The 21,895-nt window shown below is 42.7% G+C and overlaps 1 protein-coding gene across 1 annotated transcript in view; it reads right to left on the bottom strand.

Moving 5' to 3' along the window:
- Positions 1–21,895, bottom strand: part of LOC109420871 (PDZ and LIM domain protein 3) — a 155,610-nt gene that overhangs the window by 101,987 nt on the left and 31,728 nt on the right. The window lies entirely within an intron of this gene.

Here is a 21,895-nt window from a genome sequence, read left to right as displayed (position 1 = left end):
TTTTTGGAAGACATGTCTAATGCTGTATTGAAAAAACAATAACACTTTAACCCTTCCCTTTTTTGCATCTGAAATATCTTCCCCAAGCCTATACTTTACCGATTTTTATGCTTTTTATGGCATCATCTACACATACTATACAGTAACTGTTTGAAAAATCATCTGTTCGGATGCGTCTAATCATAAATTATACATTATTTTCTTTGGTGCAGTTTTTTCGAGTACAGGCCTTAGCTAAGAAAATGTTTTTCAATTCAGAAAACAATTTTGGAACACATGGTATTGTACCATTCAGGTAGGTGTACTATTTTGCCAAACTCTATACAAAATTTCAAATCAATCGGTTTGAAATTGACTTATAAGTCTATAGTTATAGTGGCAAGTGCCCAATATAGGTACACCTGCCCAAATGGTACAAGACCCTACATTCAAATATGCAAGAAGAAACTATTTTGTTCAATACTGTTGCGCTCGGGTCACGTTGCTAGCCCGAGCATTCAATACCCTTGCTGATGTTGCTGGTATACAGTCTTTACGTTCCGTGAAGTACTAGATTTGTAGTAATGAGCTGAATTTTTGTATGGGAGCGTCCATAAATTAAGTCACGCGAAAATTGCCCATTTTCAACCCCCCTCCTCCCTATGTCACACTTTTTGTATGAGACCTCTGAAATTTTTGTATGGCTTGTCACAATTTACTGGTCCATGTCACCCCTTCAAGCGTGACATAATTTATGGACGTTCCCTATGGTGAGAAAGTAAATTCTTCGTTACTGAAATGAAATCGTCAAAACGCGTGGGTATTATGATTCCTTGCCTAATTTGATGCTGTTTGAGCAAACTTTGGATAACTGTGTTGTTTAACCCGTTAACGCCCAAGGTGTCACACAACATAAATCTTCAAATCTATTTATAACACTAGTTTACAGCATTTTTGAACTCGGTAAGCTGATGGTCGTTTTTGGTGTAGAATCATGCCCTGAGTTCGAAAACGCGAAGGAAAAAAAACAGTAGAGCGGATTTTTGTTCGACTTTTCATACAAGGTTGATGATTTGAAATCGATTTTTGTTCTATTTTTAAGTAAAGTCGCTCACTTCATACATCCCATTCTCCGTAACCAATACTCCAATTGAGCTGATTTTTTTACTGTAACTCGCCTACATATAATATGTGGAATAAACGTTAAGAAAGCATTTTTAATTTGTTTTTTTTTTCTTATTGAAAAAATACATTTCTTCATATATTTTTGGAAATTTTGCTAAAATTTAAGGAGATCGTCCCCAAAACTCATCAATATCTTATATTTCATCAATCTGACGCAAAACCCGCATTGAGACGATCGAATGGTATTATATTCAGCTTTTAATTTATGGAAACAAGATTTAAAGTTGGTTGAGCAAAACGCAAGATATTTGAATTTTATTGAATTCCATATTTTAAAAAGTTGTAAAACTCAATATTGAGCTAAAACTCAAAAACTGTTCTACTTGAAATTTTTTGAAGCATGTTTTCGAAATCAGCGCTAAATAATGCTTCAAAAATTTTGGTCGTTGACAGAAGTTCACGACTTTCGTTCTATTTTGTAAACTAGTGTAATCAAAGGTCAAGTTCCAATAAATTAAGCATGATTTGACAAAAAAAAGTGGAAGTCTATGGTGTAGTTCCAAAAAAATCTGTAATGTAGGTCCTCAAAATCTGATAATTTTCTCATGTTTTATTTCAGTACAACTTCTACACTATCGTTATATTCTGATCCAATCCGTATAGATACAATACAGATCTAAACAAGTGAGAAAGATGATAATCACTCAAACAAAATAGAAAAAGGACTTGCAGAAATCTAACCCGACCCGACCCAAGGGTTCAGTATCAAGTGTTCTTAGGAGTTTTAGAAATTTGAGATAAGTTGGTATGTTTCTAATGCAAATTTAAACAGTATGGCTCCATGCAACAAAACAGGACTTCACAGATTTTAGGTAATCTATACAACATTTTAGAGAGAAAGGAAACATTTAGTTTAACTCTCCTTTGGCATCACATTACATTGACATTTATTTGTTCAACATCACATTTAACACAAGACATAATCAACAATAGTACGCCAAAATATTCGGTTTGTGGCTGCCGCTCTCCATCCTCGGTCGCGCCCAATGCTCGCCAGGTCACGCTCCACCTGGTTCGCCCATCGTGCTCTCTGCGCTCCACGCCTTCATGTGCTAACCGGATCAGTAGCAAACACCAGCTTTGCAGGGTTGTTGTCCGGCATGAACCCTCCTTTGGAATTAGGGTCATTTTTGACCCAAACCGTACACTACGTCAGCGAGCTGTTCCCAACGTAATGCAGAAAGAAGGTTATACAAACCTTATGGAGGCATAGAGACCTTAAAGAACTTTTAAAATTTAATTTCAAATGAAAGGATGTCTAATCATGCATTTTGTAAGTTTTGTTTTTAATGTTTTTAAATTGTAGAACTGGAAAATCTGAAAAGTCTCCTTAAAATTGTAATCTATCCTTCATACGTTTATTTTATTTCTATTTGGTTGCAATAACTTATTTTGCTATTCCGATATCTGTAAAGTTCAAATTATCAAATTTATACTGAAGTTAAGCTTTACCAAAATTTGGTGAGGATTACCTAATGTTCCGTGGTTTCTTGTCGAAATTTTTTTTTTTCCTAATTATTTGAAAGTATTTTTTTTTTCTAAAATTCAAACTTTTGAACTTGGCATGCAAATGTAACTGAAAATGAAGCTTTCAAGCAACAACTTGAACTCAATTGTCAAACTCAATCTGTCATGACAGCAATTTTTCAGAACAAAAATTCTAAAATTTTCCCAGCATTTTTAGACTTTCCGATTGAAAACTCATTGTTTCAGAATCGAAATCAGAAAGTTTGGTAGGAATCCCTAAAATAATAACATAAGAAATCCCAGAAGGAACTATTGTAGCAATCCTGAGAGGAATGTCAGAAAAACTTCCCAGAAGCCAGCAGGGATTCCGGCACGTATATCCGAAAAAAAATCATCAGGATTCTCTGAACATATTTCGACAGAGCTCTTTGAATGTATACAAGGATGAATTTGTGAAGTAATTCCAGCACAAATCCATAAAGGAATTCTAGCTAGAATTTCTGAAAGAATCGTTTCTGGATTTTTGAACGCAATTCCGGCAAAAATCCCTGAGATTATTCCTGACGGAATCCTGTAAAGAATACCTGATGGAATTCTTACAAGATTCATGATAGGAATTCCGGCTGGAAGATGAGTGGGAATTCCTGCAAGAATCATAGAAGAAGTCCTTGAAGGAATTGGGTTCTTTAGGGGTATCCAGATTATTGCATAATCGGAATCTCCGTCCAAAAAATAGTCGAAATCCAAAATTCCATCATTCTTGGTGCTCGGGAACTATTTTAAAAATGCATTTAAAGTTTGTATGGGGAAAATTTTTTGTTCGGGGTGAACTGTCACTTTATCGATTGAACTGTCATTCTATCCACAGAAATTAAAACTGTTTTGTTTAATTATCATCTAAACAAAGGAATCGGAACACAATAAAATCACCTTATACTCAGAAAAATGAGCTCTTTCGATTAGGCTAAATAAAATGGCAATATTTAATTCACTAAACAACCCAATTATTGAATAAATTCCTGAACTCTACCTACATATGAGGGCTTCGTGGTCGCCAAAGTAAACGGGGTCTTCTTCTGTAGCTGTTATACGCCTCTACGGTGGCCGTTCGAGCAGTTTACGCAGATGCTGCACTTTATGTCGACCGTGCTAACGGGGCGAAGGCCGGTGGTAATAGCGGGTGACTTTAATGTCTGGGATGTGCAATGGGGAAGCCGTTTTACTAACTCCGCCGTGAGTGAAACCTACTTGGTTTAGATGGCGACGAGATGGTAGTAGCGGTGCTTTCGCGTGCGTGCGATACGCCCATGCCTAGGCGAGTCCATTCTAGAAATAGGAGGCCACCGGCTTACAGGTGGACTGAAGCGATTGCGGACCTGCGCCGTGCTTGCTTACGGGCTAGACGATGGATACAACGAGCACGATCTCAGGAAGAGCTGAACAAACGGCGGGTGGTGTTCGCCACTGCAAAAGCAGCGCTGGAGACCGAACTAAGGACAAGCAAAATGGCCTGTTTTGAGGGTCTCTGTCAGAGTGCCAATGCGAATCCGTGGGGTGATGCCTACAGGATCGTGAAAGCCGAGACGAGAGGTGTAATGGCTTCTACAGAGCAATCTCCAAAGATGTTGGAGGGGATCATCGAGGGGCTTCTTCCACGTCATGATCCTAGTCCTCCTTCCGTAGGATAGCCGGGGACTGGGGTTGGCGATGAACAGAGGGTCACTGATGTGGAACTTGCGGGGATAGCAAAGTCCCTTACCACGCCTCAGGTCCGGGCGGAGTTCCGAACCTGGCCTTAAAAGTAGCTATTGCAGAGGCTGTTGAGATGAGCCGCACGACCACGAAGCCACACAAATGTTCCCGGTGGTGGTGGAGATCGTCGGCTTAGCTGACGATATTACGCTGGAAATCTACAGAGAATCGATCGCAGAAGTGTAGTTGACTACTACCCACTCGATAAAGGTTGTGGAGGCGTGGATGAGGTCCAGAAAACTGGAGTTGGCTCACCACAAAACTGATTTGATGGTTGTGAACAACCGGAAGTCGGAGCAGCAAGCGGTGATCAGTGTAGGCGACTGCACTATGACGTCGAAGCGTTCCGTGAAACATTGTCCCGGATGATGTCCATTAGTACTGCGGTGTACGCAAGTAAGCTGTACAGTAAGCGGCGCCTGAAACGCGAAGCAGCAAAGGTCGGACTGGTGGTGAATGCCTCAAAAACAAAGTACATGTTGGTAGGCGGAACCGAACACGACCGGATCCCTCTGGGTAGTAATGTTACGATAGACGGGGATACTTTCGAGGTGGTGGAGGAATTCGTCTACCTCGAATCCTTACTGACGGCTGACAACAACGTGAGCCGTGAAATTCGGAGGCGCATCATCAGTGGAAGTCGGGCCTACTACGGGCTCCAGAAGAAACTGCGGTCGAAAAGGATTCACCCACGCACCAAATGCACCATGTACAAAACGCTAATAAGACCGGTAATCCTCTACGGGCACGAGACATGGACCATGCTCGAGGAGGACCTGCAAGCACTCGGAGTTTTCGAGCGACGCGTGCTAAGGACGATCTTCGGCGGTGTGCACGAGAAAGGTGTGTGGCGAAGAAGAATGAACCACGAGCTCGCTACACTTTACGGCGAACCCAGCATCCAGAAGATGGCCAAAGCCGGAAGGATACGGTGGGCAGGGCATGTTGCAAGAATGCCGGACAACAACCCTGCAAAGCTGGTGTTTGCAACTGATCCGGTTGGCACAAGAAGGCGTGGAACGCAGAGAGCACGATGGGCGGACCAGGTGGAGCGTGACTTAATTAACCGAACTTGAGTTCACAAAAAGTACACTTGTGTCGCTGAAAGGAACGCTATTCAGCATAAAAATAAGCTTCGAAAAAATGAAAAAAAAAAATGTGTTTAGTCCTCAAAAGCAATTTATTATTAAGAGACAATAGTTCATGTGGAATCCAAATTGACTAATACCTTGAAATAATTTTTGATGTTTTTTACTTACTGAGATTTGAACTCGGGTTCTCCTCGTTGAAAGCCGGTGCCTAACCACTACTCCATGTATGTGTTGTTAGGCACTGTGGGATTTTACTCAATGTGCTGATATCATATAGTAGAGCTCAATCAGGTTCGCGTGTGAACTTTCTCTGAACTTGGAATACTTTTTGAAGTCGAAAGTTCGAAAGAAGTTCGCGTGGAACTTCTTGTGAACTTACACAGTTTGACATTTTCAGTTTGTTGTGGTTCGCAGTGCAAAGCTGTAACGTCATTTAGAACCCTATATGTGTTTTCCGTTTCATTCATAAGTTTCTGTCTGTTTCTGTTATACATATACTAGTGTTCGTCATGAATGTACAAAACTGACAGCATATGAAGTTTAGCCAAAGCACAAACCCAACAATGCGCCATCTTGTATTTGAGTTGAGTAACTAGGCGACATTTCATTATTTCAAATCTATTGCGTCTTAGAGAAATAATCAGAACCTCTCTCGTCGCTGTAACTAAATTGCGCCAGAGTTGCATATGAAAATTCCCAAATTAGTCAACCAAAAGAAACAATAGAATGCGCGACTATTTGTATGCATTCGGGTGGGAAATTGCGCTCATCTAAATGTGCTCAACCCTATTTTGAATCTGGATCGCGATTATTACTTCAGAATAGTGGAGTGCTTTGTGGAGTGCAGATCGACATTTGTCGGAGTGCTTTGAAAGTTAATCAAAGTTACATTAAATCAATTTGAATTAGTTTTTCATTGTTCAAACTAAACTCGAAGCAGAGATGCATTTTGAACGCTCATGTTCTGTGAGCGTGCCATAAATGTTCCCTGATTGCTCTTACGTGCGCGTTCACATTTTTTGAACACAACCTAGGCAACTAGATTGCTCACGAAATGGTGTTCAAAATTGACAGCTCAGATCGTTAGCCAAAAGCAAGGCCGAAAGTAAAAAAAAATCAAGATGTTTTACGACGCCGTGCCTGAATTTTCATCGCAGGTGATCGCAGTCACTTCCGTTCCCTTCTGATTTGATGGATGCATACTCGAATTACCATGTCCCTGTAAGTGCCGAATTCTATGTCGTTATGTAGGATGTTGGAAGCCGAGATAACACCTGGTCAGAAACGGGCCAAGCCCTGGAAATATTTTTTCAAACGATATTATGATGTGCTGTTCCACACGCCGTGTCATGGCTCAGATCCGTCAGATCCAAGAAGCACCTCGGTGGAGCTCCGGTCCAACATCACATCACTGAGAATAAATTGTTGTCCAAGAACTGACTCGATCAAGTGTAATGGACCCTTTGTATTTAGAGGAGGACTACAGGCCGGAGAGGCTCCTCAAAAGAGAAAGAGATCTTACTTTTTGTTCATTGAGAACTAGCCATTATTTTAGTAAGCTGTACGGATATTTCACATCCAGCGCTGACGCAAAAACCTTGTGAAAATCTGCACAACCGACACGCACGCCCCAGCGATGATGACCGAGTGACTGCAAAGGTCGCAAATCTGTTGCTACTAGCTACAGTGCCCTGTGTTCAAGCACCCACTTTGTTTGAACTTGAACACGGCTCACGTGAGCGCAGGATTTGAACAGAACATGAACAGAACACGTTCAAATGCATCTCTGACTCGAAGTAAGTTATCGGGAGTTTTAAAATTAAATTTCGTGTGCTAATGTGATGTTTCTGTGTTTTCGTGTAGAATATTTGAATTGATCGAGAATTTAGAATCGGTGAAAAAAGTGCCTGATTAATTGAGTTTTGGCTAATACAAATTCAGGTAAGCCTAATTTGATTGAAAGTGAGCAAATTTAAGTGAGAATCCACGTTGAATAGGCCCTCCTTGCCCAACCAACGTGGGCGGCTAGTCTGGGGTGGACAATCATTCCTCAGATCCAGCGAGGACTACCACCGACCATCACCGATAGGCTGTGAGTTTTGACCCACCAAACTGTCACCGCCACTGCTGTGCAACATTGGCTACCACGGTAGCATTTTTCGTGTGACGACGACTCGTCCGCCAATAAGACGTGCGGCGTGAGCTGACATCCCAATTGGAAGCTCAACACTCCACTGCAAGGGGACGCCTATACCCCGGAACCGACGCCGACGCGCGAGTCGTATGGTGGAACCGGCCGTTGGTGTAAGTTTGGACCAGTCGGTGAGTACTGAAGTGCGCAACAACCAATCGTAAAACCACGTGGGACGACCGCCGAGGGATCGTCGCGTACTAGGATGTCGCGTATAGAGGTCAGATCTGACAAAACGAAACGAAAATTTGCTCTTGAAGTTTCTTTCGAAAACGTGACGTCACAGTTAGGAGTTAGGTTTGCCTTAATTTGCAGTTGAATTAAATAGTTTAATTAAAGGCAATCGATTTGAACTCGATGAATTTGAATATATATTTTTTTAAAATTAACTTCGCTTAAATTGAATCTGAATAAAACTTACTTCTAGATTAGTTAGGGTACTCCATTTTTTTTAATACGTCACAAATTTGTTGAATTTCTAGATTTAAGGTTGGTGTTGGGTTCTTTTAGTGATAAGCATTTCCCCCATTGGCTAATTTAGGAATATTTGATTCGGTTTCGGTAAGTTTTTTTGAGAATTTGAGTTGGTTCTGATTAGTTGTCTGACGTTTGGGTTGTTGAGTGCGGCTTCGTTTCTAAAGAACTAGGTTGACCTGCCCTGAGAGGGAGGTCTCCTTGCCGGGTAATTGAGAAGAGTGAACGGTCCTTCTACTTGGAAGGTGGCGCTTAAGCCGTTTGCTTAGCGTAACGGGACGGAACGTTACAAATCAATAAGTTAGGGTCAGTGTATCGACTTTAAGAAAAGATTATAAATTTTCAGCTTGGTTTCCAGTGAATACGATTGCGTCGATTTCCGCCGTGCTGCAGCGACAAGTGAGACGGTGTTGGAAACATCCAGTAAAGCTCAAAAAAAATATGCACAGCCAAAAAAAAACTCCGGTGGAATCCGAGGTGGAACAGTTCGACACTGATTTTTCATTTGGGCCTAACTGACATTTTCGAGTTCTCTTCATCGATCCTCTCTTTGTGTTATCACAGAATGTGTATTGAGTTTTCCAAAGATTTTATGGTTGAAATGCGAAGAAGACGACTACATGTTGCTATAGAAACAAAAAGAATAATGATTTTGTTTGTTTTGATCAAGTTATTAGCGAAAGAGAGAGTCGACGAAGAGAAATCGATCAAGTCAGTTAGGCCCTTATGAAAAATCATTGTCGAGTTGTCTGCTGCGGGGGCAGCCTTTGAGCCACACAATACGGATGCTTTGCGTTGATTACAAGTAAGTTCGTTTAAATATTATAGTGAAACAAAGTGTACTAATGAAATTAACGCAAGCTGTGGCTGCTGCGCTCGATTTCCGAGTGATTTAATTGAATGAGAGCTTCTTCCCGGCCCCGCTGACGCCAAAGTTCAAGTGAAGTTCACTTTTGGTACGGTTAATATTTATCCAAACTTTGAGTAGTAAGTTCAAAACAAAGTTCAGAACGGATGATTTCAAATTGTTGGAATATGTCCAAATGAACTTTATTCGAGTTTTAAAGGCACGCAAAAGTTCAACATGAGTTCGGTTAGTATTTGTTTGAACTCTGTTTTTAAGTTCAGCATAAGTTCTTTCTGAACCTTTTTTCGACTTTAATGTCGTTTTGAAGAGAAGTCAAAAGCTTGTGCATGTACTTCCAAGTTCATAAACAATACAAGAGTAACTTTTTGGAAAATTAAGTTCAACGAAACCGGAATTGAACCAAACTTGAACTTCTGAGTTCGATCTTCAAGTGGAATCCGAACTTTTGGTTGCTTGGGTAATGCTTTCAACGATTTTGAGGTGAATATTGTATGTGACTGTGAAGTGTATGTCGTCTTGCATACCTGTGCATTTGAGGGGTTTTAGTGAAACATTTAACATTTTCGATAATTTTGAAGTAAATTTTTTATTGTAAAGGATATTTTCAACGTAAGTCATCAGAATATGGTCTGTTTGATCCATCAATCGATATTCAGAAGTATCTACTTTTATTATCTCTCCGGAAGAAGACATACATCGCAGTGCATGTCCAAATTATATACATGTCCAAATTATACACAGAAAGAAATCATGAAATTTAAACAACACGTAAGTTAAGCATCGTCTGAAAATTATAGCAGAAGCTACAAAATTACATCCATTTACCGTGAGATGATGCTGTCCGCTCAGTAATCAGCCAATCATGCGTACTGTTTACAGATTTTGAGACATATTCGCTAGAAATTTACATGCAGTAACGTAAACGAGGACATACGCTCAGTCGTCTGCCTCGCTGCGGAGACTGCTCTCTCCCACTCTCTGTGGCCGAAGCGGTACAACAGTTTGTTCCTTTATGGTGGAACATGTTTATCTTTGATTTTCTTCTCTTCAGCTTGATGAGACAGCCTAGAGGGGTCAGGTGTGAACTCTCACTCGGAAGATCTGAGTTCGATTCTCGTGCACGCTTAAATGAAACAACACAGCGCACGAGTAACTTTCACGCAGCGAGCAAAAAGACAAAAGAATTTTCACGCAGATTTGTGTAACACCGGATCAGCACATTTTTTGTGTTGATCCGGTGTTACACAAATCTGCGTGAAAATTCTTTTGTCTTTTCGGTCGCTGCGTGAAAGTTACTCGTTGCGCTGTGTACATCGAGTTCTGCGTGTGTAAAGATTTTTTTGAAGTTTCTCTGAGAAGTCGGTGATATAATTAACACGTTTCTCTCAGCAATCAGCAGTGTAATTTTAAGATCACACATAAATTTCTATCGAACACGATGGAGTTCAATTTGTTACATTCAGTTCGTCATAAATTTACCGCGGTGTCTAAAATGCAATTCTAACAGGCAATTGGAAATTGTGATTTTCTCAGATTAAAATGCGTTCGTTAAGCTTTTTACCACCTGGAACGCAAAGTACAATCATATTATAAGCGTAATAGTAATTTTGCAAAATAATCAATTCCTTTCTAACGAAACTAGGGGGCGATATTTCTAACGTTGTCCTCAGCCTGTGCAAAATACATGGTTATCTTTGATGTGCTGCTTGGCTCCGAGCCAAACCGTGGGTTACTGTGGCATCTTGTTACCACACAGATAAAAATAATGAGATTTACACGTCATGTAAACTTCATTTTAGTCATGTAAACTTAATGTTAAGATGGTTTACATGATATATCATGTAAATTTGTGTTATATGTCATGTAAACTCTCAGAGTCATGCTGAATTACATGACATATAATGGAAGTTTACATGAAACTTTGTGAACTTTACATGATATGTCATGTAAACTTTTGTGATATCCCACGCTCCAATTATGTGCATCATATGTCACAGAATTTTACACTCTTTTTTCGATCTGTGCATGGATCGATTTTCGACTACACAGATCGAAAAAAGAGTGTAAAATTCTGTGACATATGATGCACATAATTGGAGCGTGGGATATCACAAAAGTTTACATGACATATCATGTAAAGTTCACAAAGTTTCATGTAAACTTCCATTATATGTCATGTAATTCAGCATGACTCTGAGAGTTTACATGACATATAACACAAATTTACATGATATATCATGTAAACCATCTTAACATTAAGTTTACATGACTAAAATGAAGTTTACATGACGTGTAAATCTCATTATTTTTATCTGTGTAGTTTGAAATAGGTTGGCAATAGTAGTTTACGCAACAAGGTGCAGAATGAAGATTTTTACAGCACGAGATGTACACTTATCCAACGAGGCTTGCCGAGTTGGATAAGTACGACGAGTGCTGTAAAAATCGAGTTCTGCACCGAGATGCGTACAACGTTTTTTGAAATTTCATAAATTACCACTTGAGGATAGTTTTTAACAAAACTTTTTCATCAAACTGGCCATAGCCATGTTTAAGAAAGTCTGATCATAGCAGGTTATGCTGTACAGTTGTCACAAATTTTGAAACCTGCGTCTAGAAAGCATCAAGAAGTTGATCAAAACTGCACAGCTAAAATTTCTGAATATTCGTTGTCATGTAATCAATAATTCATCGTAAATATTGGTCATGTAAAAGAAATCCAAATGTAACTTTCTATTATATCTGATGCACATGAAGGTTTAACGGAAGAGATTTTAATCATTAGCTGTGTTTACCTTAACGCTACAACATCGCGGTAACTTTCTGCACATTGAAATTTGAATTTACTCGATCTTTTTAACTCTACACGATCGGACCACGAAATTTACATGAATGTAATGTAGAGATGACAGGAGCGCTACAATCGGAGCGAACCAAAACAAACATGGCTACTCTCCGTGCGGATAAGATTTTATTCGAGAGAAAAAGTTATCGATTGCGTATTTTATCGCTTGTGAAATGATTGGATGTTTTAAGGTAGGTAAAATAAAGTTTGCACTATGTAGATATGCCGCCAGAAAAAGTGTTTTCGTTACAGATTGCTCAGAAAAGCAGCTCCCTGGGATCCATAGGTCAAGGCGGGTCAAATGTGCAAATGTGCAACATTCTACTGCATTGGAAATGTGTACCTATTCTAGACGCTGTGCCTCATTCTTCAGGCATCAATGATCTTCTCATTCAAGGTGTTATTAGTGATACAAAATAAAATGATTTGAAACTGAACGTTGGTGCCTCGTTATTTATTTGAAGTGACAAAACTACCCGAAACAAAAGAGAGAGAGAAGAAAAGTAAAGTGAGAGGAAGAGAGAAAGACAAAGCGCGTATATTACGCTATGAAATTTACATGGCTTGTATTTGCGATGGATGTAATGTTAGGATGGCACGTAATCCTGTAGCATTTTCCACGCTCCAATTATGTGCATTATATTTGATGTAAATGTACACGGATTTTTCGAACTGTGTGAAAACAGTGCTGTAATGGTTCATTACGCAACGCAAATCAGTGCTGTAATGAACCATTACCGCACTACTAATGTGATGTGGGAAAGTAGGCCTTTTCCTGGTAGATTTGCGTGAGGTAAAACAGCCTATTACGATGAGAAATTGCAAAAAGGGTATTATCGGCAGGTTTGTTCTCTTCGTCATTAGGGGTTTTTGTCAGCCAAATTGTCCGAAACTTGCTCGTATAATTCAACTTGTTTGGGGTCAATTTTGAGTGAACTCAAAGGTTTCAAGAAACCCCTATATTGACGAAGAGAACAAAACGGCCGTAAATACGTATAAATTCCCCTATTAAGAAATAAAGATTCTCTTACAATTTTCATTTGCAAGTCACAATCGGTTTCTTTCGTTTCATGATTCGAGAGCCCCTGCTCCCAGCCGTTTGAACAGTATTTATTTTCTTATTTTAATCGCTGGGAAAGTCGCTCACTGAGCGGAAAAGTTATATAGTTTAGGGTTCGTTCAAATATTACGTAACGCTAAGAGGGGAGGGAGGGGGTCTAGCGCTGTGTTACGCTTCATACAAAATTTCAAAATTTCCCATACAAAACTTGTTACGTGGGGGAGGGAGGGGGTCTAAAATGGTCAAATTTTGCGTTACGTAATATTTGAATGAACCCTTACTTGAACTGGCGTGCGCTTCGGCGCTGAGAACATCATGCATCATACGATCGCAAGCGCTTTGCAACCGGGGGAGGGTTTGTTGGTGGTTTTAGGTTGAATGATGGTGATCATCATCATCGGTTGGAGTAACTTTTGTCATTTAAATTTGCTGAGATTTTTCCCCGACCGGTGAGAGATGAGCACCCTGACGCTGATCGGTTGGTCGGTAGATGTTTTGATGTTGAAAAATACGGTGCTCTCTGCTGCCGTAGTGGTAGTGGGTCACGTAGGACGATCAGACAACGCGGAGAGGATGACCTGTGCAAACAGCACCGGTGTGGCGGTGATCGCAGTCTGAATCTTGAAAACGATTTTCGAGGACACACGATTTTTTACGACTTGACAGGGGAATGAGAGATGTTTCCATGATTTAAAATGTTTATCAAGGTGAAAAGTTTCCCAATGCGGCTTTTTGTTGAATTATTGAGCAACTCGGCTCATTTGGTTTTATGCAATGACGATAATACTAGATCGCGAGGTATTATGGGAATGATTTATTTGTTGCAGCCGAAATATGAGATTTGCGCTGTATGACTCTACACACCAAAAAATCGATTGAGGGTTTCAGCAAAATTTTGCTGAATTTTGCCGAGCTGAAGGTTTCAGCAAAAAAATTGCTGAAATACAGCAAAATTTGCTGATTTGCTCAGTAAACTCTGCTGATCATCAGTAACGTTTTGCTGAAATTCAGCAAACTTTGCCGAAAGTTTAGCAAAAAATTTTGCTGGACCCTTCAGCTCGGCAAAATTCAGCAAAATATTGCTGAAAGCTTTTAGTGTGTATGTATGATTTCGAGTGATAATTTTCTATTTCCATTCAAGCAACAAGTGGCAAAATGATAAATGATTCATTACGAGTCGATTCGTAACCTTTACAAATACGATTATTCCACGGTATTCCAAAGCTTTCCTACTTTAAACGTCGTTTTACGAAAATACGCTAGAAATCAGTTTGACGTCCGACTGGTCGCATGTTTGGCAAAATTGCCCGAAAAGATATCACATGCATTCCGGTTTTTTGTGACCTCATCACCCAACACCACCCTTCTCCTTGGACATTCCTTAGTCTATCCTTCATGGTAGGTAAGTATTTATTTTTCCTCTCGGAAAAGTCGCTCCTCTCTTGTGAGAGCTGGATGACCACTCAAATTCAGCCGATGTTCGTATAGTGACCGTCATTCCTGCTAGAATGCTTGCGATCATTGAAGTTTGTGTGTTATTGTGATGATTGTTTTCCTGAGGAAATTTTGCTATTTCCAAATGGCTTGATGCGTTCGTTGCAATTTCCTCCGATTGAGCTGTTTCATTTGTTCTTCAAAAGAAATCTTTAACTTAGCTTTAGTACGGAAAAAATATTTGCAAATCGTTAAAGTGTTCAAGTAATCCGGTTCATTCCTAATGATCACTGGTTAAAGGGCAAGATGGTATTATTTCATTGATGATTAATTCCTTCAGTAGAAAATCAGATCCAATTCGATTCTAATTTTATTTGCACAGGGAAAAATTTCTACTCAGTGACTGAGTTGGCCTTACTCAGAAATCGAAAAATCCTTTGTTTTCTTACTCAGTTTCCGTTAAAAGTGGGACAACCCATTGCCAATGGGTTGTCCCACTTTTAGCCGAAACTGAGTAAGAAAACAAAGGATTTTTCGATTTCTGAGTAAGACCAACTCAGTCATTGAGTAGAAATTTTTCTCGGTGTGGTTTATTTTCATTGGCATGGTAAGCATCATTTAGGTGTAAATAGAGCAACATTGTAGCGACCAGTGTTTCTGAATGATTCATTTATCTAAACTCTAAACATTACTTTAAATAATTCGATCGGTTACAGTAAATCAGACAAATTTTCCACATTTTCATTTTAAGGGAAGCAGAAAATGTTTTGTTTCGTGTGGCTGAAAATTTTCCACGGTTTAATGATTATGACTAGCATATTTAACTGTGCTGGCAAGAATGACGTATTTCTTATCCCGCTGTTTAGGCAAATCGGACATTCAAGCGTCTCATAACGTACACAATTTTGAGACGGACTTGTGGCACGACATCGTGACCACAACGACGACGACGGCGACAGAAAATAGTTTTACTACAGTTTTGACCACCTGTTTCCAACTGCTAGGTTATAGGTACAGACAGTCAACGTCTGCCAGTTGGTGCATCATCATCATCACGATCATGGCACGCAGGGCCCTGTGCTGTGACTGGGCAATGTGATTCATTGAAATTTGTTTTTCGGACGGATGATTCGAGCGCGTAAGGGCTATTAGGGCTGATGTGTTTTTAGACTACATTTTCTAGCCCGTCCCGTCTGTGAGCAATCTGAGTTTGTGTCAGACTGACGTATGGCAACATTGCGTTGGGTTTTGTTTACATTGCTCTGTGTCTGAAAGGAGACTGATTGACTTGTTAAGATGTGGCCTATCAGAATGTGGTTGTTTTACAAACTCATGTCAGTTTGTTTGGATCGAACTTGATGTTCGTACATAATAAACGTTGATAATAATTATTATTTCCGCAACATATTGCAATATGTAGCAATAAAAGGAACTGGTTTTTCTCAGTGAATGAAATTGTGGCTTAACCCTTTGAAGCCGGTATTTTCCAAGCTTTATTATGAAGTTTTTTCTACGGTTTTTTCAGTAGTTTCGCTGGTTAATAGCATAAAAACGGTTGAGTATTATACAGAATATTTTTCTGGATTTCCTAGGTCATCCAAACTATTCTTTAGTTGAGATCCTTAAGTCTACGGGTGTAACGCTAACTTTTATCATTATACAAAGCTACGGTTTGTAATCTAACATGTCCAGTAAGTCTTTTGAAAGGTTAATAGACAAAGTCAGATCAGTCGGGATATCCTAGGTCATCCAAACTGGTCTTGTGTTTAGATCCTAAAGTCTACGGGTGTAACGGTAACTTTTTTTTTTTTTTTTTTTTTCTTTTTTATTTAGGGATTTTCTGCCGTAGGCAGGTTCATCCCGAGTCTCGATCAACAGGACGATCCAGAAGGGTTCGCCTGAAAAAACTACACAAGTTCTTCTTAAAACTATTTCACAGAGTATCATTTACAGCGTATAACAAACACAGTTCAAAAGTTACAGAAAGATACAATAGGATACAATCTAAAAACGTCTATACAACACTTGATCGGAGAAATCTTAAATCACAGAGCGGACGAAATCCGAAAATCTTACAAATAGATAATGCGACAAAAAGAGGAACGTTGCAATACGAGGATAGAGCATATAACTAACAAAAATAGACATTTAAGGAGCAAATCTAAATCTTAAAATAGAGTCCAGCGTCTTTCACGAAGCACAGAAGAGCCGCGAGTGCCGACGGATCGTCGCTGAGGGCATCGCAAATACTTCCCGGAATCCCGTACAGCTGCCGTGGGCCCTCGTATGCTGGGCAGACACAGACGATGTGCTCAGCAGAGTTGTGAACTCCGCAAATTTCACAGGTCCGGTGGAAAGGACCACCTCCGAAGTCATGAGACATCCTGGTGTGCCCCGTTCGCAGTCTAGATATGATGATCTGATCCTTCATAGATTTGAGGTCAGTCCACGGATCCACGCTTCTCTTTATTTTCTTCAAATACGCTCCGCTAGGTTGAATCCATTCCCTCTGCCAAGCATCGTGTAGTATTGAGCGAACCCAGCGTTTGGCGTCGATCGATGGTACTGTACGTGTGTAGCGACTGTCGGATGCACCTGTCCCTGCTAGGTGGTCTGCAGTTTCGTTTCCAGGAACACCGCAGTGCCCTGGGACCCAGAGAAATGTCACGCCAGGTGGGGCGCATTTAATTATTCGCTGAATCCATGGATGCCGAGGCCTTTCGGATTGTAAGGCTGAGATACAGCTCGCTGAATCTGTTATGATGACGACAGGCCGATTTGCCGGTGTTGTGGCGGCAGCGAGAATGGCCGCGGCCTCGGCTGAAAAAACCGAGCATTGGTTAGGAAGGCTCCTGCTGATCGCCAAGTTTTCCCCAGCGACTCCCATGCCGACACCCTGCGAAGACAGCGAGCCATCGGTGTACCGCCGGTGATGGTTGTCATACTTAGTACGGAGTAGTTCAGCTACGGATTGTCGTAGCCGGACAGAGTTGTCTCCGGCATTAAAATTGTTTTGAATCTTGCATTCAAATTTAAACTTAGACCCACGCCAATTGCGCTCTCCGGACCAGTGGGACTTGGCGATTGGTGGTAGTGAGACACCCGCAATGTTCTGGAGTAGACTGTTAGCCATTTCTAGCAGGTAGGTTCTGGCATTTCCTGCGGTATTCTCCGCTATAGCGATAGCCTTACAGCAGAGGGCCGCAACTATTCGATAACGGAAGGGCAGAAGGCCTGCTTCAACACAAGCGGTGTCCGCCGGCGTAGAAGGCAGAAGACCAGAGATTATTCTTAAGTACCGGTTGTACACCGGTGCGAATGTTCTGATCAAGGTATCAATGGACAAGCTGGTTATCTCCAGACCATACAGTAAACGGCTGTCGACAGTCGCGGCGGCTACGCGAAAACGAAGTTTCCGATTGTTGCTTCGGTGGGAACTGGAAAGCGCTTTTATTAGATTAAGGCGGCTCTGGCAACTAGCCTTGACGCCGTCGAAGTGTGGTTTGAAGGTTAGACTGCGATCGATAGTAATCCCTAGGATCCTAACAGTTTTGCGTAACGGAATCGGCAGGTTGTTTATGCTGATGGGTGGTCCTTTTACCCGATGACCGGAGTTACAGATGTGGCAGCGTACACTCTTTGGAGCTGACATGGTGAACCCTACAGACGCAGCCCATTTGGCTACCCTGGTCACGGCTGCCTGCGCCTTCCTGCGAGTGGCGAGGATGGTGGGGCCAGACACGACAATGACGATGTCATCGGCGTACACGAAGATTTGGACGCCATTTGGAAGGTCCTCGAAGACACCATTCATCAAGATGAGAAATAACGTCACTGAGATTACAGATCCTTGTGGAACGCCAGTTTCCTCTCTGAAGGACTCCGATTTGCTGTCCCCTATTATGACTCTAAAGGTACGATCAGTTAAAAAGTTTTTAATGAATTGGAGAATGTTACCAGCGAGGCCCCAGCGTACTAGTTTACGGAGAATTAAAGGCGTCCAAGTTCTGTTGAACGCCTTCGAGATATCCAAGGAAATGATCTCGGTATGGTGGCCTAAGTTCTTAGCTTTCTGTAGAGCTTCCCCTAGGGCAGCAAAATACGTGTTGGTTCCGTACCCTGATCTGAAAGCGTGTTGACGATGATCGAGGAACCTATTTTCTTGCAGATAATGTGTTAAACGCCTGTTGACCATGCGTTCGGCTACCTTCGAAAGGCAACACGTGAGGGAGATGGGTCGAAAACTGGATGGCTCGCGTGTCTGGCTGCCGGGCTTAGGTATAGGGACCACCAAACTCTCCCGCCACTCAGGGGGGTAATGATGACGACTCCATATTGAGTTTAGAAGCTCGAGCAGAACAAGCTTACTAGGCGAGTCGAGGTTTTTTAGCATCGGATACCCGATGTCATCGGGGCCGGCTGATTTGCCGCTACTACAGCTCAGGGCGAATTGCAATTCACTGTAGGAGAATGGTTGATTGATGTCCAGCGGTATGCTGTCTACTGGGACGTAGAAATTCGCAATATCGGTAGTAGTAGCGCCAGTCTGCCGCACAAAGTTCGTGTCATAGCTGTCGAAGGCTGCTAGCTCAGCAAAATATTTGCCAAGACCACTTGCAATGGCGATCGGATCCGTGGTGTTGGTCCCATCCAAGCTAACGGTGGCTGGCACGGCAGTACGTTTACCGCTAAGGGCGTTAACCCTGGACCACAGTTCGGCAGAAGATTGGCTGGCATCGATACTCTCTAGGAATTTTTTCCAAGAGGTTCTTTTTGCTTCACGTATGGCTTGCCGGCAGTCATTACGCAAGGATCGGTAGTGATCCAGCATCATTTCTCGGTTTGGATGATCGAGGGCCACTCGCTTGACGGCTCGAAGTGCTTTCCTTCGAGCTTTAACTATCTTTTTAATCTCCGGCGACCACCAACGTAGTGCTTTGCGACCAGGTTTGCTCCCGGATTTTGGGATAGACAACGTCGCCGCTTGCGTAAGAAGAGCAGTAAATTCGGCCATGTCTTTCGGACTGGAGGTTTGTAACGAAGCATAGACTATTTTGTTGTATTCTGTCCAATTAGCAAGATCGTAGACCCAGCGAGGACGCCTCGTCGTAGCAGGTGCTTCAGTTGCCACTGAAATTTGTAACGGGTGGTGATTGCTACCATGTAGATCCGGGTTACGAGTCCAAAAAAAACGCTGGATTTCGGACCGACTGACGACGGAAACATCGATTGCGGTCGAGTGAGGTCCGCTGAAGTACGTTGGCGATCCGTCGTTGAGGATGGTTAGATCACCAGCCTCGAAGGCCTCAAAAAGTGTCGTCCCCCTGTGGTCAGAACGCGTTCCACCCCAAGCTGGGTGATGTGAGTTGAAATCGCCAAGAATCATTCTCGGCTGTGGGATTTGGTTTAGCAGACTTTCTAGCTCGCTATGAAGATTCGGTATAGCTCCGCATGGCAGGTAAACACAGATCATCGCCATCTTGATTGGGCCCTGCAGTTTAACACCGACAATTGGGAGGGGAGAGTCAATGTCCAGGTTTACAAAAGGGAGGGACCTAAGAACACCTAGGGCTACGGAGTGTCGAAAATTGACTCCACGTTTTATGGTCCAGCTGTATCTCCCACCGAGGGAGCGGTTTAGTTGATCAACTGTAATCTTGTTAATCTCTTGAAGGGCCAAAGTCCAGGGAGGTTCACTATTAACCAGTAGCTCAAGGTCCGCCAGATTGTTAAAGAATCCGTTAATGTTCCATTGCAGACAAAATCTGACCGGTTTGGGCAGGGCCGGAATAGGGTGATTAGACCTTACCTGAGACGTTGGGCTGGTGACAAACGTGGTGCTCGAACGAAACAGAGCCCCACCAGTGGCAGGTCCTGATGGTGAACCCACCAAAGGCAGGGATGATCCGACGGCGGAAAAAAAGGATGTTGCTGTCTCTGCTGTTTCTTCGCTAATACAGGACCTAGGTGACGGACCCGTTGAGTGTCCGAGAGGTCCAGTGGTGGTTGGGAAAAATGGGGTAGCGTATGGTGACAGACAACTTATTTGGCCATCCGGAATGACCGATATCCTTGGCGAGCTGCTTGCTTGGCCATCAGAGGCGGAAAAAGTGCTTGGTAGGCGGCTATCTAAGCCGACCGTGGTGGGTACTTGTCCTAAAGAAGCTTGATTTCCCACGCTGTCCTTCGGGGTAGCGGGTAGAGCCCGGCGCGTCCCGACTTCGTTAAAACCTTCACTTCTTCCCACGTCGTCCAGTGTAGCAGGCATTGAGGCCGTACTACCCTCTTCCAGATCTCCCCCCGGCGCCGCAGGTGGTCCGTCAGTTCCGGTGTGGGAGACGTCCGCACTGAGGGGGCCACGGCTACCGGCGGATTTAGCTGGGCATCGATTGTTCTGGAGCTCTTCGTATATATCCGATCCAAGATGCCGGAGTCGACCCAGCGATTCCGGTTGAGGAAAGGCTTCCGGTACGCTGGCGCCCCGACTATCAAGGTGGACAGTGATACAGTTTTGGGTGGCTGGGTGCCGGAGTCGGTCCGGCGATTCCGGTTGGGACAGGGCTTCCGGTACGCTGGCGCCCCGACGACCCGAAGCCGTTTGTTCCGTATCTCGTTGTTCTGTGACTCCAGGAAAATTGGAGCAAGAAGGTACAGCGTTATCAGTCATGTTACTAGGTAGGGGTGGTGATGTAGGGGAAGAGAGGAGTAGATTGATGGTCTTACCGTGACTTAGGGATAGCCCCAAGATTAATGGACGAACTCTTCAGTTTGGATTTCTTTTGCTGTTGTTGCTGGAAAAGTGTTTCAGTCCGAGAGATTTTCCCTCGGGGACGCTTACTAGGAATTTTCGTGGGATCCGTATTTGACTTGACAGACCCAGGAATGGGTGTTCCAGGGCGGTTCGAGAGTGGCGTACGAGGTGAAGCTACAGACTTCTCTAGATGTGGAGAGAAGAACTCTGCACTTTGACTTTGTTCGGAGGAGTGTGAATCGGAGTCCCAAGAAACATTATCGACGTCGTTTACCGGGAGAGGCTTATCAGTGGTTATGGGGGCGTCGGCGGTTGTGGAGTTTGAAGAAGTGGCCGTACTTTCGACGGCAATGGTAGCGTCGTCGGCTTCAGTAGGAGCAATCGGAGTAACAGTAAGGGTTGTAGCAGTGGCACCGACGGTAGTGGTGGCAGAGGTAGCGGCTACTGGTTCGGCGGTAGATACACCTAATTGTACGATGTTAGTCGGTAAAGAGACAACAGGTTGAGGGAGGGAAATGCTGGCTGCGGGCATAACGGCGTTGAGAAACGCGGATAATTGGCTGGTGAGTATCTGAATTTGCTTTGCCTGGTCGGCAACAATAGATTTCAAGGCGGCGATCTCTTCGTTGACTGCTACCGGTTGGGTGGGACGGATGGCAAGGGCTGCCCGAAGTTCGGCTATCTCAGCATCCTTGGATGCCAGAGCAGCAGTTAGCTGATCTACCCTCTCGTTAGTTTTCCGGAGTGCGTCATTGTCGGCGGGACCGACAATATTGGCAAACGCGCTCTCACCTCGAT

The sequence above is a fragment of the Aedes albopictus genome, chromosome 2 (genome assembly GCF_035046485.1).
Source record: "Aedes albopictus strain Foshan chromosome 2, AalbF5, whole genome shotgun sequence".
In the NCBI taxonomy this organism is placed as follows: domain Eukaryota; kingdom Metazoa; phylum Arthropoda; class Insecta; order Diptera; family Culicidae; genus Aedes; species Aedes albopictus.
The sequence above is the reverse complement of the archived record's forward strand: the minus strand, read 5'-3'. Positions and strand labels throughout refer to the sequence as shown.